General features: G+C 42.4%; 1 long non-coding RNA gene across 1 annotated transcript; it reads left to right on the top strand.

Annotated features, from left to right (window-relative positions):
* The first annotated feature begins 598 nt into the window (after nt 1-598).
* Nucleotides 599-4,453, top strand: LOC311430335. Its single transcript, XR_014688706.1, has 2 exons — nt 599-1,056; nt 4,266-4,453. It is a non-coding gene; the product is annotated as an uncharacterized lncRNA (long non-coding RNA).
* Nucleotides 4,454-7,759: the final 3,306 nt, after the last annotated feature.

Raw genomic sequence — 7,759 nt, forward strand, 5'->3', positions numbered from 1 at the left:
ATATATATATGCTTATATATGTATTCATGGATCTTCATGGAATACACAGCAAAAAAAGATAAAGCTACAGCATACAGCACGAGAGTAAAGCTAGGACAGTCTTTCAAAATCCAAACAGAGCTGTACTGCTGCTGCCTGAAGAATTAATCGCAATTTCAGGCACAGCATTACTAGTTTGTTGAGGGAAGTGGTTGTCCCGCTCTGTTCCTAGATGGTGTGGCCTTACCTTGAGCACTGTGTGCAGTTTTGGGCACCACAGTAAGAGAAGGACCTAAAACTACTAGGAAGTATCCAAAGGAGGGCTACAAAATTGGTGAAGGGTCTAGAGGGGAAGATGTATGAGGAGCAGCTGAGGTCCCTTGGTTTGCTCAGCCCCGAGCAGAGCAGGCTGAGGGGAGGCCTCATGGCGGCCTGCAGCTCCCTCACGAGGGGAGCGGAGGGGCAGGCGCTGAGCTCTGCTCTCTGGGGACAGCGACAGGACCCGAGGGAATGGCATGGAGCTGGGACAGGGGAGGGTGAGGCTGGGGGTTAGGGAAAGGGTCTGCACCCAGAGGGTGCTCGGGCACTGGGACAGGCTCCCTGGGGCCGTGGCCCCAGCATTGCTTCCCTGCCTCTTCCCCACAGCCAGCTGCCTTGCAGTTGCAGGACAGCAGTTTGCTCAGGCAGGTCTGGCCCTGCACTAACCCACTGGGTGTGCAGGGGCATGGGGTGTCCCACAGGTTTTTGAGGTTTCCTGGGCTCTGCTGAGGCCACACTTTGACTGGTCTGCTGAGAAGCTAGTCTTGAACTTCCGTGGGTATAGAAAAAGAAAGAAAGAAAAAGTGCATGGGCAGTGCTGCATCTGGAGATTCCTGAAACTCTCCTTGGTATTGTCAGAGGTCATTGCAATACATTTCCTAATAATTATAAATCAAAGAGCAATAAAAACTTTTTTTGGTATTGATGAACTTACAATCAAAGATTGTAAAGAAAAAAAAAAAATCTCAATACAGCAAAAATATGTCCTCAAGTAGCATGCTGCTCTCCTCACTGCCTGGATATTGTCATGAGGAAAAGGTCAGTTTAATTTCCCATGCATTCCTCTTCATTTTTATCCACCTGGTATTTTCATCATGGTGGTGGTTTCACACTGATGGCTAGCTAAGTTCCACAAAAGCACTCCTGCACTCTCCCTTCCTCAACAGAATAGGGGCAGAAAATATGGTGAAAAAGGACTCATGGGTTGAGATGGGGACAGGGAGATTACTCACCAGTTGCCATCATAAGGAAAACTGACTCAGCATAAAGAAGATTAATTTAATTTATTGCTTATTAATATTGGAATAAAGAAGTGAGAACTAAAACCAAAACACCTCCTCCCACACCACCACCCCCCAACTTCCTCCCCAAGCAGCACAGGGGAATGGGCAATGGGGGCTGCGGTCAGTCCCTGGCGCTTCGTCTCCGCCGCTCCCTCAGGGTCCCTCTCTGCCCCTGCTCCCCGTGGGGTCCCTCCCATGGATGCCGTCCTTCCCGAACTGAGCCTGCGGGGGCTGCCCACAGGCTGCAGCTCTTCAGGAACTGCTCCCACACGGCTCCGTCCCACGGGGTCCATCTGTCAGGATTAAGGGCCGCAGAGGAACTTGTGCTGCCTTGTGCCTGGAGCACCTCCTGCCCTCCTGCTGCACTCCCCTTGGGGGCTGCAGGGCTGCTGCTCTCTCAGCTCTCACCCCTCTCTCCCAGCTGCTGAAGCACAGCAGATTTCCCTTTCCTTCAGTCTACTCTTCCAGAGGCCCAACTGGTGTCGCTTGTGGCTCAGCTCTGGTCCCTTTTGGAGCCATCTGGAGCTAGATCTGCCCTGACTTGGGGCAGCTGCTGGGATCTCCTCACAGAGGTCACCCCTGCAGCCTCTTCCTGCTACTAAAACTTTGCTATGTAAAAATCATAAATTTATTTGGAATACTGTGAACCTGCATAGTTTCATGGATTTTTGTCACAATGTTTTTGACAAAATAAAAATATTCTGGGAAAGTACCAACTGTGATATTTTATCTATTAGAAGTTGCAGACATTCACTTACTTACAACACGACTGGAGGTCACCATAACAATCTATGCAATGTTTAGCAGTGTTCATGTGTCAGCTCTTCTCAGCTACCAATCTGTAATGAAAGTGGTCCCTTTTGTATAGGACCAAAGCTGCTGGATGGCTTTGTTTTATTTTGCTGAAATCTTCCTATGTTCCTACAACGGGTATGCAGCATAGTCTTTTATGACCCTCTTTGTTGGCTGCAGGTGACAGGATTTGGCTCACACTGTAGCCAACTTCCTCTGAGGTGTTGCACCTATGTTGGGCATCACACACCAGAGTCAGGTCTGATGAACTGAAAACACAGTTCAAGGAGGGAACCACAGCTCTTTTAGCTGCCCACTCCAGATATCTCTGTGGGACCACAAGAGAGGAGTACTGGTCCAGTATGGATAGTTAAGAAAGAAATTGAGCAGAAAAGTGTTGGGCTGTATGTAGAGTTGGGAGGATGCTAACTCTTGAGATAGATGCAACACTAATAACACCCAAAAACAAGTGCAAACTAAACATTTTCCTTGGTACTACAAAACCTTGAAAACCTATAAAGAGGAGAACCTCTGAGTCGAGGTGAACAATTTATAGTCTGAAAATATGTATTATGAACTATTTATAAGAACATTATTAAAGTCCTTATAAAGGAGGTGAAGGAAAGGTCTAAAAGAAAAAAAAAAAAAAGTATAATAGGATCATTAATGTCATACAGTGAAGAGGTTGGAAACTTTTCCTCTTGTGTCTCAGAGCACAGAAAAATTGGACTTTCAATAAAATTGAAAGGTGCGAGCCTGAAGACCTCTTAAAGGAAGTACTTATTCACAGAACCAGTAATTCAGCTATGGAATTTCTTGTCAAAGGAAGTTGTTGAGTACACAAACTAATCAGGGTGTTTCTAGGGGTGTCAGAATTACCAGAATTAATTAATCAGATTCTGGAGGGAACATTGCTTCAGTGCTCTTTGTCCAGACTACCAAACTACTGTGATATGTTAATGCCTTTCTCTAAAACTTCTTGTCTGAGACACTGTAGGATACAGAGTACAAAGCACAGATTTCGGGTTCAACCCTACAAGAGAACCTTGGTTTTACACAGCAGCAGCCTGGCCACAGCCTTCTGATTGACTGAGTGTCCTTTGCACTGAACATTGAGGACATGAGAGAATTAGGAAGGTCAGGCAGTGCCATAATGTGAGTCACCAGTCACAGTTTCTTCTCTTGGAGGTATGCAAAGAGTGTATTTTGTCTCTCAACAGCAGCAATCGGGTCATCTAAACGCTCTAAGACAGCTCGATCTAATATTTTAAGCCTTTCAGGAGCTATGAATTTCCTTGTTCTTCAATGTCCCTTTGCCCCGTCATTCCAGTTACAATGCTTGCTTTTTTTTTCTCTCCATTTTGAAGTTGTATGGTGTGAAGCCCCAGGAGTTGCCAGAAAGACTCTACTTATGAGCATTATAGGGCATAAATTTGAAATGGATGCTGGTGCCCTTCAATCTATGATAGGTGTCTTTGAAATCAATGTGAAACTGAGGCAGGAAAGCCAAGGATAAATTTCTGGTTTTGGAAAGATTTGCTGAGAGCAATGTTAACTTTCTAGATAATAAAGAAATATTGTGTTTTTTCTTCATTTTCTTTTTCTGATTATTCATATAATTACATACCTTCTTCTAGATTCAGATTCATTTATAAATTGCAACGGAGACAGACAGCAGTTGAAAGATAATTGGGTAGTTTACATAAATTAGATCCCTTAGGTATATCCAGGGCAAAGCTAAGATAAGCAACCAGAAGAAAAGAGTTTTAAAAAAATACAGAAAATTTTTGAATTAATTAAAAAACTAAAAAACAACCCATTTAGTCACATTCAGAGCATATAGTTTACTAAACTATACAACAGACCTAAGGGCAGAAATCTATTTTTGGTTCCTGATATGACTGCAATCAAATGACTATGGAAAGTGTCTTCTGTGTGTTATCTCTATTATCTTTTTTAATAATAAGGTGGTGAATGATTGTAGGTGGGTTGTCATATTTTAGTGGAAAAATTCCTCCTGAATCCCACCTCCACCATGCAATTTTCTTCTCAGGCTGGTTCTGCACTGAGCTATTTGAGTTTCACACAAAGTCTTCTCTAGTTTATTTGTTTCCCATAATTCTTTTTGCATGCTGATTTCTAATATATATACATATATTTTTATTTTTTCAGATATGCACTGCCCTCCCACAGAATAAGCATGAGCAAAGGTTATAAAGCTGGATATTGCCGGGCACTAGACAGGATATTCTTTCCTTGCCAAAGCTGATGATACAGGTTTGAGACGTAACAGCTGGGAGTAGGAGAGATATAAAATGTTATTTGAGGTGGCTGCAAATAAAGAACATATTTGGCCAAAATAACTGTGTGTTCATTTATTTTACTGACTCCAGACAGGGAAAAAATAAAAATAAAAGATATCGAATCTATTAGCAAAGAGAGGGTGGTGCTCTGCTGCAAATTAGTATTTCTATTTGGAAAAGAAATTGACTTTTAAATTATAGGACAGATTTTTATTAGTGATGTTTGTCTTACACAGCTAGTAGTTAACAAGCCTGGGTAGTGTGATTCTCTTCTCCATAGCAATAGAAAAAAGAGTTTGCTTTCAGTTCCTTGGAGACAGGAGAAGGATGAAAAAGAATAGCTCCCTCCCTAGTCAGCAAGTACGAGGCTGTGGTGAATAGATTTTCAGAGGGTCGCCTGCTTAAGTGACTGTCGAAGTGCTGAGATACCACAATGATGGATGTTTTATAAATGCCTAGGTAGGTAGACAATTATGACAACCAGAATAGTTCTAGGTTTAAACAGAAATGAGGCACTCCATCACCGTGTCATCTCAGGAAAGTCACTTGACCTTCTTGTTCCTGGATCAGACCAGCTGTAAGAACTGATAAAAAGCTGATTTACTCTGAAACCAAGAGATTAATTCAAACGTATGGCTTTCCATGGAAGCCTTTTAGTTGATTCTAATGGGCCTGGACTCAGGTCTTAAACACTTCACATAGCCTGAACAAGTCTTGCTGTGCTATGCCTCATCTTGCTCTTCTTCCCTCCCCCCCATCACTCCTTGCTGTGCGAACACTGACCGTCAGCTCCTGGACATGGCTGAATGGCTTGAGAGCTTGCCAGTCTGGACTCTTCCGTCTCCTCTCCTCCCCTTCACTTTCTGCTTGTTGTACACATGACTTTTGTTTACAGGAGTTTAATATTTCAGTGCTTTATCAGTGTACTGTGGGGCAGTGCAATTTATCCTACAAGGACGAACCTGACAGCATGGTAATTAAGAATAGAATAAATGCTAAGGGTGAGAGCAGATTGCACAGTGAATGACTGATCGTTCTTGATAAGGAAATTGCTCAAGCTGGTAGCAGAATCCACAGTATTTAAGAAAATTGAGGTGCCAGAAACAAATACAAACAAATAATATCTTCATCACTATAAATCTGCTACCTGTGCTGTTCATCTGCAACATAGAGTCTAGCTCTGCCAGTAACTTCCAACAGGTGGGTGACCATCAAGAGAGCCTTACACACAGATAAATCGGCTGGTTAATTCAGAACCTGTGTTTCACTGTGTGACTGAAAAGTGAATTTCATTGTCATTGGCACTGCAGCAAGACTTCTCCAGAAGTAGAGGTCTGACTCAAAACAATTTGTGTGAATAATGATGCCTGACATTACAGCTTGAGAATGGTCTTGGAAAGCTTTAGAGATCTGAATGTGTGAATGCTCCAGAAGACCTTGTCAAGTCAGTAAATGTTACTCCCATCTTACAAATAAGTGAACCACAGTAGAAAGCTAAGGAGATGGCATCTTGCTGACAGGGCTCAGAACATCCTTCCAGAGCCGCAAATTCTCAAGTAGGAAGAGATGAAGATAAGGCAGATAACAGGACCAGCATCCAGGTAGAGGAGTGGGCCCAATAAAGATAATTTGAGCATGCAGACAGCTAGGTTTTACCCAGCTGATAGCAAATTTATCCCTGAGATTACACTACACAAATTCACCCATATGCCTCTGTTAGCAATGCAGACCTGTGAGAATAGAAGTAAAAGCATTCATTTGAAATAGCACCCAAAACAGCAGAGCTGCCAGCCTGTGTTCTTGAGCTGAATTTGGACATCCTGTCATTCAAGTGCAATTTCTATGCCACGGCAGCATCACCTGGCTGATAGCAGAGCTGTGTTTGCCTGTGAGACACTCCCATGCAGATCCCTGGCTTTGGGAGTGTGCTGGGAGCTGTGAGCTATTAGAGTGTCCTCAGTCCAATGTCACTGAGTTCCTCTGCAACCTAACGGTCCACATCCATCAACACCCAAAAATCTTTTCTTCTTCTAAGGGAGACATTGTCAGCTCCCGTCTGTGATCTGTTCCTCATGCCCCAGCTCTTCAATGTGTGTGAGATGTCTTGTGGCTCTCGGCCAGGGAAGCTTTTAGGATGCAGCTTTAAGGATCAGAAAACCTGGCCAGTTTGCTTCTAGAAGGGCCATTAACACCTCCTATCATCACTGAAGATTTTGCCTTTCACTTGATTAGGAGGAGGACTGTGAACTAAATTCCCACAGTCACTGATAATTCTGGCAATATTATGCTAACTTTGTCAATCTGTGTCCCCTAAAATCTACCTGTTCTATTTCCCTCTGTCTCTTAAGGTATGAGAAGAAAGAAAAATCAATCTGGTGAAAATAGAGGGAAAACAGAACCTGTTTTCTCCAGCAAATCACACATTCCTAGTAACAGCATTGTGTGGCTTTTAATTTCACTGAAGGAGAGCCAGTAATTATTTATAGTTTATCACAACTGGGGAGAGGTTTCCTGAGGTACAAACCAATTATGTTTTTAAATAAACTGATTGTCCATGTAATAAATGATCACATTTTCTAATCATTGGGAGATTTATGTTACTTTATCCAATCATCTATGTGTAGAATAGAAACCTTAGTAAATCAACTGGAAAGAAAATGTCTAGATTAAATTGAGAGTCCTACAACTAAGAGGCATTATGAAATGAACCCGAAAGGAGGGATCAAGCTGAGTGCACAAAGCCCACGGATACATATGGTTTCATACATTAAAAGAATGGGTGTAATTGACAGCTAAACCAGAATTTATATTAATTTAAGGTCAAGTCTTAGCCTGTGTGTGGATTTGGCATGTATTAGAGGATAAAGGCAAAGACAGTCCTGTTGTCTGCAGGGAATCTCAGCCACAGTCATTCATTTAAGGACAGTAATTAGAATGAATTCAAGAATGAAGAATAGGTGACTGCATATGACATTTCATTTATGGCAGGCAGTAAGTGACATGATCTTATCATGAAATTAGTCATCATCATAGACTTCTCCTGTCGATCCATAAAATGAAATGTCATGGAGAGCAGCATATTTTTCACTGTTATGCCAACATGGCTTTTTCATAATGTACATCATTAAAATAAGCCTGGGAACTGGAACATGCAATCACAGTAATAACATTAATAATGTTTAATTTATGTGTTCCTGTGCACAAAAACCTTTTGGTGCTTAAAACAAAAATGACCTGAAAACACAATTTATCCTTAGCGAGGCAGCATGCAGGGCTGCAAAGCATCTGTAGAGTTAGTAAAAAATCGAGGTACAGACAGCTCAACAGCACTGGAGTAAATCACCACGGAGGTATGCTGTGAAT

Source organism: Aythya ferina (genome assembly GCF_964211825.1).
Source record: "Aythya ferina genome assembly, chromosome: 1".
Lineage (NCBI taxonomy): Eukaryota > Metazoa > Chordata > Aves > Anseriformes > Anatidae > Aythya > Aythya ferina.